Below are 14617 nucleotides of genomic sequence, written 5' to 3' on the forward strand. Positions count from 1 at the left end.
TATGGCCTTTAAATATGTGATCTTGGACCTCTCTTTTGCCCTACGGTATTACGGTATAACGGTCATGTCCCGCGAATGTAGGGATACACTTAGCAAAGACCCTTCGGTTAAATCATCATAAAATAAATCATGGTCCCTCGGATGTTGCTTTCGAATATATGATTTCGTCCCTCGATGACCCTTCGGTGTAGCCTACGGTTAAATGATGATCGTCCCTTCGAATGCTAAGGTATCCTTACAACTGTTGCCTTCAATGACCTATCGATGACCCTACGATGACCCTTAAACATCCAAAGGGTAAAATTACTTACTTCTCAATAGTAAGGACAATTTTACCCTCATAAGGATAGGAAACGTTCATAACGACCTTAGGAAGGTATAACTCTCAATTGCTGGATCATAACCTAAAACATTTCCCATCCCTCACACTTTGCAAATCCTAGAAAATCACCACTTGGTATACATTCATACTAGAATCATTACCAAGTTATATTTTTCTAAACCATTTTCAAAATCAAACGAGATAAATACTTTGTATACATTCATACGAGAATCATTACAAAGTTAAACTCTCTTTTCGAAACATTTTTTAAACAATTCACGAACACTTTTCAGACAAAAATATAAGTGATCCAGCAATTAAGAGCCCATGGATAACCATGGATACAAAGGGTGCTAACACCTTCCCTTTGTATAATGTACCTCCCGAACCCAAAATCTATTGAGGTCTTTCCTGTTCTTTTCCACCTTTCCTTATTGGATAAAAGAAAAGTCGGTGGCGACTCTTGCTATCCGCGACATTGCGATAAAAAGCAAAACACCCCAAGTCAGTTCACCGTATGACAGTAACGAAGCCCTCTGGCAGTAGTCAGCACAGGAAGGATGTTGAATCAATGGATGTGCATGCCAAAAGGGGTAAGGATCGTTACCACCCGTATGCTGCTGCAGTGACTATTCCTGCTGATAATTCATCTGTACTACAGCAACAGCAGCCACCTCTACAGAAAGTACAAAAAGCCGGGTGCCAAGTGAGAAGAAGGACGACATATCGTCATTTCAATAAGCCGCCCGTGACTTATGCCTCTCTGTTTAAAAGGTTGAAGGATCTTGGGTTGGTGCAGCCAAGGACATTGGTTCCAGGGAAACCGGATCAGAGGGTTGCAAGTTACGATGAGAATGTCAGGTGCGAGTTCCATGCCGGTGCACCCGGACATCACATTGAGGATTGCAAAACTTTTAAGCATGTGGTCCAGGACTTGGTGGATTCTAAGGCAATCAACTTTGCACCGTCTCCAAATGTGAATGCTAATCCCACGCCGATGCATGGCCCTATGGGGGTAAATGTGATGTCAGAGGATAAGAGAAAAATAGAGGTGACAGATGTGAACCAGTTGAGGACTCCAATGTCTGTGGTCAAGAGACATTTGATGAAGAGTGGAGTTTTCCCTGGTTGTGATAATCGTTGTGCTGCCTGCACCGTCACTACAAATGGGTGTGTAATGCTGAGGGAGACGATTCAAAGAATGATGGATGAAGGACGTCTCCGATTTGAGAAAGTTGATTGGGGGAAGGAGGACATCTTTGTCAGCCACTTGTCATCGTTCAAGCAGGTAGAAAGGGACAGTGAAATATTTGAAACACCATGTCAGGCAGTTGAGACCGTCAAGGTAGAAAATTCCATTTGTGTTGAGAAAGAGAAAAAACTGTCCATTTCTTCTTATAAGCAGGCCATAGAAGTGGTGAAGAATGGAGAAGCCCTAGGCTGGGGAAAGATCCTAGACCTTGTGGTGAATGCGGATATGTTCGGGGTTGGTTATCATCCAGATCAAGAGTCGTCTAGACAAAATAGAATACGCCGTCAACCGTTCCCGTTCATCAGTGCTGGAATGTTGGATCCAGGTCACGCCTGTACAGTGGGTGAAGAGACCGACAGTGACCGCGAGCTTGAGTCGTGGATAAAATCGTGTGTACCAGGGAACTGGAAGGCCTCAAAGATCATCACTGTCACTCATCCGGAAGAGTAATATTTCTGTTTTTCAATTCTGTTTGCTTGAAAGCCATACGTTTTGCCCGAAACGTATTGGTCCATTGTAAGGGCCACCTCATGTGTTTCATTTTGCAACATTTTGCATCAGTAATAAATGGATGTTTTTCAATTAAAAGCGGTGTTCCCTGTTTTTCATTTATTTTTGCAGTTTAAAAACAAAAAATAAAAATGGCAATGTTTATTTTCATTTTTTCTTCCTTTTGATTGGCTTCGTTCCGACTTCGAAAAATAATTCTCCGGATCTCATTGATAACAATTTGGTTACACCTTTGTATGACTTCGACAATCCGATCTATCATGCCGAAGAAGAAGGCGAAGAAGATTGTGATCTGCTGGAATTAGCCAGGTTGTTGAAATAAGAGGAGAGGGTGATTCAACCGCACGAGGAACGATTCAAGAGTAATATTCCAGGCACCGCCGAGGTCAGAAAGGAAGTGAAAGTTGGGGCCGCTTCAGGGGCTAATATAAAGAGCAGAATGGTAGCACTGTTAAAAGAGCATGTGGATACCTTCGCCTGGTCGTACCAGGATATGCCAAGGTCGGATACTGATGTCGTTGTGCACAAGCTACCATTGAGAGAAGACTGTCCTCTAGTGAAGCAAAACGCCGGTGCCACGTATCAGGGTGACTTTGTTTCATGATATGATTCATCATGAAATTGAATGCTATGTTGATGACATGATAGCAAAGTCCCAAACAGGGGAGGGCATCTAGTAGATCTGGCCAAGCTGAGTGGACCAGTTGAGACAATTGAAACTGAGGTTGAATCCGAATAAGTGCACTATCAGAGTGAGGTCCGGTAAGTTGCTGGGGTTCATTGTAAGTAAAAGAGGAATCGAGGTTGATCCTGCTAAAAAAAGGAAAAAAAGCAATACGAGAAATGCCTGAACCGAGAACAGAAAAGAAGGTTCGTGGTTTCTTAGATAGATTGAATTGCATTTCACATTTCATATCTCATCTGACAGCCACGTGGGAACCTATTAAAGCTGGAAAAAAAAAAGATCAAACGGTCAGGTGGAATAATGATTGCCAAGGGGCATTGAAAAATAAAAGAATAAATTGCAGGAACCTCCGATTCTGATGCCTGTGGAGAGACGACCATTAACCCTGTACTTGACAGCCCTCGAGGGGTCTATGAGGTGTGTACTGGATCAGCATGAAGGGTCTGGTCGAAAAGAGCATGCAATTTACCTTAGCAAAAAGTTTATCGACTGTGAAACAATACATTCACTGCTCGAAAAAAAAACTTGTTGTACTTTGGCATAGGCTGCTCACCGACTGAGACAGTATATGCTGGTTCATACCACTTTGTGGATTTCAAGATGGATCTGATCAAGTACATTTTTGAGAAGCCAGCAGTGACCGGACGGGTTGCAAGAGGGCAAAGGATTTTGATTGAATATGATATTCAGTATACCTCACTGAAAGCAATTAAGGGGAGTGTATTGTCTGATTGCCTCGCCCAGCAACCTGTAGAGGATTATCAACCGATGAAGTTTGAGTTCCCTGGTGAGGACATCTCGAGGTGCTCAAATCGAAAGATTGTGAGGAACCGATCCCGGAGGAGGGGCCTGACCCTGAATCCGAACGGATTCTGATGTCTGATGGGGTTGTTTATGTGAATGGTAACAGAGTTGGTACTGTTTTGATTGCGCCGAAAGGACCCCACATTCCTTTTGCTGCCCGACTAACATTTGAGTGCACCAACAACGTGGCTGAATACGAAGCTTGTATCTTGGGGATTGAAGAGGCGATTGATTTGAGAATCAAGAACCTTGTTATATATGGAGATTCAGCTTTGGTTGTGAATCAGGTTAACGGAAAATGGTATACGCATCAGTCTCATTTAGTTCCTTACCGGGATTATACAGGAGATTGTTGACGTTTTTCACCAAGGTGATATTGCATCATGTGCCCAGAGAAGAGAATCCGTTGGCAGATGCTTTGGCTACTTTGGCTGCCTTGATTAAGGTGCAGTGGTGGAATCAATTCCCCAGTGTTGAGGTAGGACGTCTGGATAGACCGGCTTATGTGTTTGCTGTGGACACAGCGCCTGATGATGAGAAGCCGTGGTATTTCGATATCAAGCGCTATCTGGAAACCCAAGAGTAGCCTGAGGGAGCATCCAAAAGGGACCGAAAGACTCTGCGGAGGTTGGCCATGGTGTTTTACTTGAATAAGGATGGGGTTTTGTACAAGAGAAATTTCGATTGGGTTTTGCCCAGATGTGTTGATGATAAAGAAGCAAGCCAATTGATGAAAGAGGTTCGTGAGGGTTCGTTTGGTACCCATGCCAGTGGGAATGCAATGGTGAAAAAGCTGTTGAGGGCTGGTTATTACTGGATGACAATGGAGGCCCAATGTTTCAATTTCGTGCGGAAGTGTCATAAGTGCCAGATTTATGCTGATAAGGTGCACGTGCCTCCTAATCCGTTGAGTTTAATGTCATCTCCGTGGCCGTTCGCTATGTGGGGCATTGATATGATTGGAAAGATTGAGCCTACAGCTTCGAATGGGTACCGGTTCATATTAGTGGCTATTGATTATTTCACCAAGTGGGTGGAAGCAGCCTCTTATACGAACGTGACGAAACAAGTCGTTGCCAGATTTCTGAAGAGAGACATCATTTGTAGATATGGGGTTCCCGAGAGAATCATTACTGATAATGGTTCTAATTTGAACAACAAGATGATGGCAGAACTGTGCCGGGAATTCAAGATTGAGCATCACAATTCTTCTCCTTATCGTCCGAAGATGAATGGGGCGGTTGAGGCAGCTAATAAGAATATTAAGAAGATTGTGCAAAAGATGGTTGTGACCTATAAAGACTGGCATGAGATGTTGCCGTTTGCATTGCATGGGTATCGAACTTCGGTGCGTACTTCTACTGGGGCAACACCTTTCTCGCTCGTATATGGAATGGAAGCGGTGCTACCGGTTGAGGTTCAAATTCCCTCTTTGAGAGTCCTGATGGATGTGAAATTGCAAGAGGCTGAATGGGTAAGAACCCGGTATGAAGAGTTAAGCCTGATTGAGGAAAAGAGGTTGGCGGCCATCTGTCATGGGCAGTTATACCAGCAGCGGATGAAGCGTGCTTTTGACCGAAAGGTACGACCTCGTGTGTATCACGTGGGTGATATGGTGTTGAAAAGGATCCTTCCTCCTCAAAACGATCGTAGGGGCAAATGGACACCCAATTATGAAGGTCCATTCGTGGTCAAGAAGGTTTTCTCTGGCGGAGCCTTGTTGTTGACGACCATGGAGGGCGAAGATTTTCCATCCCCTGTGAATGCAGACGCAGTTAAAAAATACTTCGTATAAAGAGACCCGCTGGACGAAAAGAATAAAATAGTCCAGGCAAAAATGGGCATCCCGGCGAACCGAAAAAAAAATGAGAAAAAGGTTCGGGCAAAAATTAGGGATAAAAAGCAAAAAACTGTACACCCGGCAAGTCGAAAACCTGAAAAGGCGGCTTGGGCAAAAAAGGGTATCCCGGTGGACTGAAAACCCGAAAGGGCGGTCCAGGCAAAAGAGGGATTGAAACGAACAACTGCGTCTGGCATGATCGTTTGTACTTTGGATATGACACCAGGATAATCCCCGGTAGGGAGCGGTCGGAAACGTCTTGTTCAGAAGGCAGAAAGTACGGAGAGTCTGAGGACATATGGGGTGTAACCGAGTTGAAACTTGATGAGATCACGGTTCCGCATTGCCATTAGGATAGATTTTTCCTTTTTTGCGCAATTACCTCTTTTCAGGAATTGCTTCCTTTGTATTGCTCATTCATGAGCCACATTTTTTCAATCAATAAAATGCATATTCAGTCAAATAATTTTGTTTTTGTTTTCATTACCGCTTTGATTGCAAAAAACATCCAATTGTTTGTGATAAAGAATCTTTGCATTTTAAGACATACAGGTCCCTTCCAATGCATGTTTATAAGATTGAAATTTGAAATCTTATTCGGAAGGTTGAGTGACTCAGGTGGAAATCTTAGCACGCCTGGGGCACGTTTTTATCTAACGATCTCTTTTGCAGGTGCTGTTAGATATTTTCCCTCACTTGCAGGATGTGATGTGAAGCTTTTGACAAAAGATCTCCGTGGAGTCCAATCAGGGACGAAAGAATTGAGGAATGGGGAAAAGACGGCGAGACGTACGACGATCTTGGATATTAATCAAGAAGACTCTTCAAAATCGGAGGATTAGAAAGTTTGTACCAATATAAGGAGTTTGTTCTCCGTAGAGGGCGGAGCAGTCGAGAATACAAGGTGATGAATCAGAAAAGTCCAGACGAGTCTGGGAGCTCTCAAAATTGGAAAGTTGACATTGGATTTGGATGGTGAATACCATGGTTCGACGAGTCGACCGGTGTTCAGTGCCAGAATTTCCCGGTTTCCCCAAACATGGTGAGGATTGTTACCTCCTCAGCAGATTCAAGGTCTGTGATTTCCCTAGCAGGGTCGGGATGATTATCTCCCCTAGCAGGTTTTAGATCGGTGTTTCCTCAGCAGCCAGGCCCGAAGGTTGTTATTTCCCAGCGGAGGTATCTATTGGTAGTGGTCTCCAAGCAGAGACGGGATTGTGGTATCCCCAGCAAGTCAGAGATTGTTGGTTTCCCCACAGAGTGCGTTGATGGTTCTTTCCCCAGCGAAGTCCCCAAGCGGACCGGGTACGGAGGAGGTTATTCCCGGTGAGGGTGCCCTATTTCCCAGCAGCAGTGTTATTCCCCCAGCAGGGTGGAGATCGGAGTGTTGGCGAGTTCCTCAGCAGAGTGCCTCGAGCTCCCCAGGAGAGTCCCTTGAGGGGAATACTTTTTATGCATGCATCATTTAGGAGATCATAGCATATTGCATAGCTAATTGCGTAGCATTTCCATAATTATGGAGCATTGCGCTAAAAAAAATCATGCATCAGCATTGCAAGCATAAGCTAGTCTCAAGCCGTGGTCACCGTTTGAGATTTGGTTTCGCCAATGGGTGAAGATGCTACTCAAGCCGTGGTTACCGTTTGAGAGGTGGTTTCGCTAGTTGGAAGATCAGCATCGGCATTGCAAGCATCAGTTACTCGAGCCGTGGTTACCGCTTGGGAGATGGTTTCGCCGGATGGTGAAGATGTTACTCTGAGGAGTTTAGCATCGTGACGATGGGTCAACGGTATTCCCCCAGTAGTGCGATACTGGAGGAGATTTTTGTCATGCGAGATAGAAGTTGGAAGATGTTACTCTGAGGAGTTTAGCATCATGGCGTTGGAGTAATAATGTTCCCCAGTAGTGCGATATTGGAGAAAAAATTTCTATCGGACGGAGATGGAAATAAAATCAAAGGACGTTACGCGATCAGCGCGAAAGCACATTTCAAATGGAGAAAAGGAAGTGTTGCGGCAGTTTCTGGAGAACGGGGTCCAAATGGAGAAAAGGAAGTGTTGAGACATTTTCTGGAGAGCGGGGTTCAAATGGAGATTGGAGTTGAAGATTATATCCGGGATGAGGTCCTCAGGATTATCTTCTGTTCGTGTGTCACCTTAGACTTTGGCTGAGGCCAACAGAGGTCGTTATGGGTGTCTTCTAAGGAAGAGATGCACATGTTACCTTCCTTTTGTGAAGGTGTACCCTCTGATATGTCGCCATCAGAGTGGTGTTTTGGTGTTATTTCCGACGTTGCCAGCGGAATTATCACAAGAAAACGGAGAACGGGGTTCAAATGGAGAAAAGGAGATGCTGGGCATTTTCTGGAGAGCGGGGTCCAAATGGAGAAAGGGAGACACAGGGTGTTTTCTGGAGAACGGGGTTCACAATGGCGATCACAAGTTATCGTCAGGCGACTGGGGTTCAAATGGAGAACGGGGTTCATTATTTGACAAACAAGATGTCGGGGTTCAACTGCGGTGATCCGGGATCATTCGCGCGAAAGAAAATTTGTCTGGGGTTCAAGAAAAGCAAAAAATAATAGTGATAATAATCCCCAGCGGATGTGGTGTTCAGGCCATGGTGGTTCCTGTGTTACCATTTATTTTGGTATACAGGTCAACATTCTGTTTCGGTATTCAGGGCGACTTTCTCCGTACCAGACGGATTCTTCTTTCGAGATTGCTTTTTTGCCAATTCTGACAGGCGGTGTTAATTATTTTCCCATCAGAGTGCAAATTGTTCGTCTGTTCTTGGTATTCAATCACTTTTCACCCTGATCATCTGAAAGCCGAGGCTATTCATATCGACAGGTTCACAGTGGATTGAATAGGGGCAGCTGTAACACCTCAAAATTTGCCCTCCTCTCTTGGGACTATCTTAGCATATTGCATTTCATTTTTTAGGGCATTAGTCATTGCATAGTCCATCACAAGTCATCAGGCAAGACTGGTCAGGAGATTCAGTTGTGCAAGCAAGCAAGTGCATTCTCCATGGAATCAAAACCCTAGGGTTGGTTTAAGGAGTTCATATGATTCAAGGATCATTTTGAAGTGGTTTGGTCAAGCATTGAAGGCTCAAAGCTCATCAGTCAATGATCAATTCATCTGAAACCCTAGAAAGTCAACAAAAGTCAACTGTCAGTTCAACCATGGATTTGAAGGTGGGAGATGGTTATAGATGCCTCATTCATGTCCAAAAAAGTCTCATTTGACATTTCAAACACTTCCTTTGAAGGATTTGAGGTCAGATGAAGAGTTTCCAAAAATAGTAAGTGACCTGTAATTTGAAATTGCCAAAAATGGAAAGGTCTTCTCCTCAAGTTTACATCATCAATCAAGCTTCAAATGGAATCTTGTCCAACATGAAAGTTGTAGATCTTGCTCTCCCATTTCCAAAATGTCCAAGATCATGAATTTCTAATGTGTGGTTGAAGAGATATGGATCAATCATGGCCAAGTGAATTTGAACTTCAAGCATGCATAACTTTTTAACCATAAGGCCAAATGAGATGGCTCTTTTTGCAACATTTTTATCTTGATCTCTACTATCCAAATCATGCATCATAAGCCATGCATTTCCATCACAAAAATATTTGCATTTTCATTTGAATTTTGGAGGGAAAGTTATAATTTGAATTTGGCTCATTGTTTTCACATGGCAACACTTGCATTAGCTTCAAAATAGCATTTTCAAGTGAATTCAAACAGAATTCGTGCACTGTTCCATTGGTTTTGCATGCATAGAGGTGCATTTGCAAATTTACATTTACACTCTCTTTTCACTAATCCATTGGCAATTGGTTAAGCATGATTAACAAACATGATTAAGAGCTCATATATAAGCCTAAGCCTAACAGAATTCAGGATTAACACATCATAATTTCCAGATCTGAAAATTTTCTTCACATTGTTCTCTCAACTTTTCATCAATTTTCTTCAAACACCTTGCCTTTTTCTTGATCAAATCATCATCCATGAGCATTGAAGAGTATTTTGGAAGCAAGACCACTTGAATTCGTGCAAATTTGGAGCTGCTCAAAGCAAGAACTCAACAATGGCAAATCAACAATTCTGTGGAATCACGCATAGCTGAGCTTTGATCTTCCTTCTATTCACCTTCATAAGCATTGTAGAGGAGTTTTCAAGCATCACCAGACCTCGAATCCAGCTGAATCCAGTTCTGCTTCTACAAGAGGTTACAAATTCATTCTCATAATTTTGCTTTTAATGGACATGATGTTATAGATCTTTTGATGTTGGTTATCGTGAGCTTTAAATCAAAGAATTTCGTGCCAAATTGAGTGAGAACCGATTAAATGAAGTTTGGATGCATGATTCATAATCTCTTCGATCCATGCTTGTTGTTATGATTTATGTTGAAATGATTATGGATTGTGAATGTATGTTGAATGATCTTTACAATGATGTGCGTGATTTGCATTTCTGTGCACTTTGGATTTTTTCTGGAAATTGAGGATGAAGATCTTGAAGATCTTCATCGCGTTCATAGTTGCCTGCATATTTCCTGCGGATTTCTCTACAACCTTCATGTGCTTACCTGCGAATTTTGATGCGTGTTCTTCATGATTTCCTGCGGATTTCCCTTTCCATGCATGCACGTGATGTTAGGGTTTTCAATGAAACGTTGCGTTTGCAGCTTGGCGCGCTTGGCATTTGAATTGAGTCTCCATTCGATTCCCAGCTCCAGCACTTATTCCATATGCTTCACATTTTATTTGATTTTTCTCATATATTCACATACATGCTTCTCATACTTTTTTTATTTTTTCCTCCACTTCCAAAATTCATAAATAAATGATAAGTGATCCAAAAAATATGAGGATTTTTTTGGTGTATCACATTTTCTGTCTAGAATTTTTTGGTTATTTTTACACAAATTGTGTATGGCTGAAATTTAATTGGTGCTAGAGAATGTTAACATGTATCATATCTTGTACCTTGCTTGCCAGATGCTTTATGAAATGATGAGTTTTAATTCAATGCTTCTGGAAATTTTCATGATGAAACTAGATTCATTCCTTGACATTTTGGTGTTGATTTGGTATTTTTATCAATTATCATTTCTTTTTTATGATTGTTCTAAGTTGGTGTGACAATTTGTGTCACACCTTTTGATGTTCATCTTGTGATATGTGTTTACCCTATCAAATGATGCTCAATTATTCTTATTTTTTGCATGCTGATCATATGAGATGTCTCGAATATGCATGAATTTTTCCAGATTTTTGTGAATCATTTCTGATTTAATTGAGATTTATCTTTCTGTTTGATCACATGTGGACTTTAAAATTGTCTTGAACTTCAATTGATCATGAAATGGATTTGGTAAATGATATGAATGTGAGACTTTTTGCTATGTGTCAATAATTGTTTGAAGTTTCATCATGTCAAATTTCAGCTTCTGTTTTGAATTATTTCTCCCTCTTTGACCCTAGGCCTTGCCCTAGTGGTTTGTTGGTTATGTTTGAGTTTTGTTTTCAGGTTAAGAAGTACATGGCCATAAGAGGATTGATTCATTTGCTTGGATTGGATTATGTGGTTGATGTTGACTAATCTTGACTTGTTTTGTAGGTGGCTCTTAGCTCATTTGAGTTGAGCTTGTGTCTTGCACATTGTTGCATTGCTTGTTTGACTGTGTACTGTTGACTGTTGACTATTGATTATCTGTTTGACTTTTTGAGTTGTGTACTGATTGGTTTGATGTTTCCACAGGTACATAAGTTGCTTAAGTTCACTTTGAACTTGCTTTTTCTTGGTTGCTTAACCAATTAGGTATAACCTCTCTTCTTCATGTAGTCTGGAAGACCTGGCCTGTTATGTGGTCAGGCACCTGTCTGAAGTCCTCCTTAAGAGGCAATGTCTTTGTGTGTTTATTTTTGTGCTAAGCAGGAAAAGTCCTTTGATAAGGCAATTGGCAGACAAAATAGATGTGTAGTCCATCTCCTGCTATTCAGTGTGTCATCCCTTTGCTCACATAACATGTTGATGCATTGTGGATCTTAACCCAAGATCTATAGAGTCTAATCCTTGTGGAGAAGAGTTCCTACTTTCTGAACTCCCACACCTTCTATTATTCAAATGCTCTCCCTGACCAGGGATAAGAGCTATGAGGCACACCCCTCATCTCCATTTCATCTTCTTCACCTTAACTCTCAATGTTAAGGTTAAGAGCACAACTTACCCCATTCCAGTTGGCTGTAAAGTCTAACCTTGCTTGAGCCTAATTGCTTGTATATAGTGTGTGCTAATTGACTTGTTTGTCTGATTGCTTGATTCATCTGTGCATATTTGCTTACGTGTGTCTTTGTGCATTTATCATCATTAATTGTACATCATTGCATGATCATTGTTCATATCCTTGTGACATTCTTGTCTTGTCTTTTGAGGAGTCAATTGTAAGTCCATTTATTGGCAGTTGTTTCCTATGACCATTGAGGAGTCAATTGTAAGTCCAGCTATTGGCAGTTGTTTCCTATGATTTGGTAGGAGTCGAGTATAAGACCATTTATTGGAAACTTGTTTCCTCTTTACTTTTGTTTTGCTTGTTGTGTGTGAGGAGTCAATTGTAAGCCCATTTATTGGCAGTTGTTTCCCATGATCATCCCTAGGAGATTGGTGTAAGTCCAGTTGATTGGCATCTGATATCCATGTTTTGTTTTGCTTTAGGAGACTAGTATAAGTCCATTGAGTGGCATCTGGTATCCCTCTTTGTTTTAGGAGATTGGTATAAGTCCATTAATTGGCATCCGGTATCCGCTTTTGTTAACCTTGCCTGATACTTTGTTTACCTGTTATTTGCCTTGTTGCCTATTCCAAAGGAATCACTTGAATCATCTTCCATATGATTTCAAGAGGTGAACACCTAAGAAGTTTTACTTCCTCACCCTTTTCCTTTTTGCGTGTGTTTGCTTGACAGCTAGCAGGCTCGAGTACCAGACTCCCTGTTAGCTTGCTTGTTCAACTTTTTGTTGCTTTTTGACGACTCAACGTCCGGGTAACCCCTTTTTGTGTGTGTTGGAGTCCGACATAAGTCCAGCGATTGGCAGTCGATTTCCTGTGTTTGTTTTGTTTGGCGTGCGTGAGCCGAACTACGGTAGCTCTGATTCTCATTCCAGATGAGATACGTAGGCATAGGATGCGATATCCTAGCGAGCCCTTTCCCCTCTTCTTCCATCTGTATTTTATTCTAGTGTGTGTATGCATTATTTTGAGCATTGTTTAGCAACCTTTCTTCTATCTTTTTGAGCGTGGATCCCGTCGAGTACGACGGATGCGTAGGGGTGCTAATACCTTCCCTTCGCATAACCGACTCCCAATCCCATCTCTCTTTGGTCGCGAGACCATGTCTTTTCCAGGTTTACTTCGAGCGTTTCCTTTCCCTCTTTGGGATAAATAACGCACGGTGGCGGCTCTGTTTGTTTTGTTTTTCCGCCGGTTGTTTTTCGCGGATGCGACACTCACTCCCTCGTATGTAAAACGAGTTTCTTTATGTAATGTAATGTTATGAAGAAAGCAAAGAAGTCAGTGCCAAAGGAAGACAACCTTGAAGATCTTGCTTGGAGAAGCTTAGATCGTTATTAGGTTAGCTTAGGTTCTCTCATTGGCTTGGGAGAACAATTGCGCTAGGGGCCATAACTGTTTCATTATATATGTATATTGATGCATGTGAATGTATGTTGATGCATATGAGAGACGATTTATATGATAAATAAGCCGGTGAGATCAGAGTAATTGCAAATTCCCTCAAATTAAATATTAAGTCTATGCTTTCGAAGTTTTAACACTCATCAAGACTAGTATCGGATAATGTAGGTTTCGCCTACGCGAGGTGCATGTTCTATAATAGTAAGATGCGATGGGATAATTGTAATATCCAATTGTTAAAACAATGGGTCAAACTTAACTAAACAAATTATAATAAGATTATATATGTTTAGAAGCAAGAGTTGGGAATGATCCATATGATGGATTGGAATAAGGAGTTATTCACCCAACTGAAATTTTCGAGAGTTGTATGAGATACAATTGGAAGGAGTTCCTACCTAAATAACCTAGTTTTGTGTAATCCGCCTACGTGGACTTAGAACGAAGTGAAATATGGATCTCGACCCACTAGAAAGTCTTCCAACGGGATTTTCCAAATCAAATGATGAGGGTCATTTGTTTTGAGTAAAATAGTGGGAGCATATTTAATTAAAGGCCTAATTAAATATGTCTATGATACTTATATTTTCATTAATTCTTATGTAGATTACCATGACAGCAAACACCTCTAACAACATTTTGTGATCAATCCTTGATAAAGAAAAATTGTCTGGGACAAATTTTCCGGATTGGCACCGAAACCTGAGGATTGTCCTCAAACATGATAAAAAGTTGTATGTCTTGGAGACACCTGTTCCTGAAGAGGAACCTCCTAGTTCTGCACCTAAGGTAGAAAGAGATGCTTATAAGAAGCATGTCGATGATGCCAATGAAACTGCTTGTCTCATGCTAGTTACCATGAACTCAGAATTGCAAAAGCAACATGAGAACATGTCAGCGTTCTATATGATCGAACACCTGAAGATGCTCTATCAAGAGCAAGCAAGGCATGAGAGGTTTGAAGTTTCAAAAGCCCTTTTCCAAAGCAAGTTAGCTGAGGGAGCCCCTGTAGGTCCCCATGTGCTCAAGATGATTGGGTATGTGGAAAACCTTGAGAGATTGGGTTTTCCCCTCGAAAAGGAACTTGCGACTGATTTGATCTTGCAATCGTTGCCGGATAGATTCAGTCAATTTGTCCTAAATTTCAATATGAATGATATGGACAAATCTCTTCCTGAACTGCTCGCCATGTTAAGAACTGCCGAGCCGAATCTGAAGTCAAAAGGGAAATCCATTCTGATGATCGGAAATGGAAAGAGACAGAACAGAAGGCCCACTAAGCAAGGTAATAAAGGGAAAGGCAAGGAAGTTGCCAAACCCAAACCCACCGTTGCTGCTTTAAATCCTAGTGGAGGCATAACAAAAGAAGGCACCTGCTTCCATTACGGTAAGACCAGACACTGGAAGAGGAACTGCCCCTAGTACCTGGAAGATAAGAAGAATGGAGTAGAGACTTCAACTTCAGGTATTTTTGTTATTGAAATTAATTTATCTACTT

The sequence above is a fragment of the Lathyrus oleraceus genome, chromosome 3, assembly GCF_024323335.1.
Source record: "Lathyrus oleraceus cultivar Zhongwan6 chromosome 3, CAAS_Psat_ZW6_1.0, whole genome shotgun sequence".
Taxonomy (NCBI): Eukaryota; Viridiplantae; Streptophyta; class Magnoliopsida; order Fabales; family Fabaceae; genus Lathyrus; species Lathyrus oleraceus.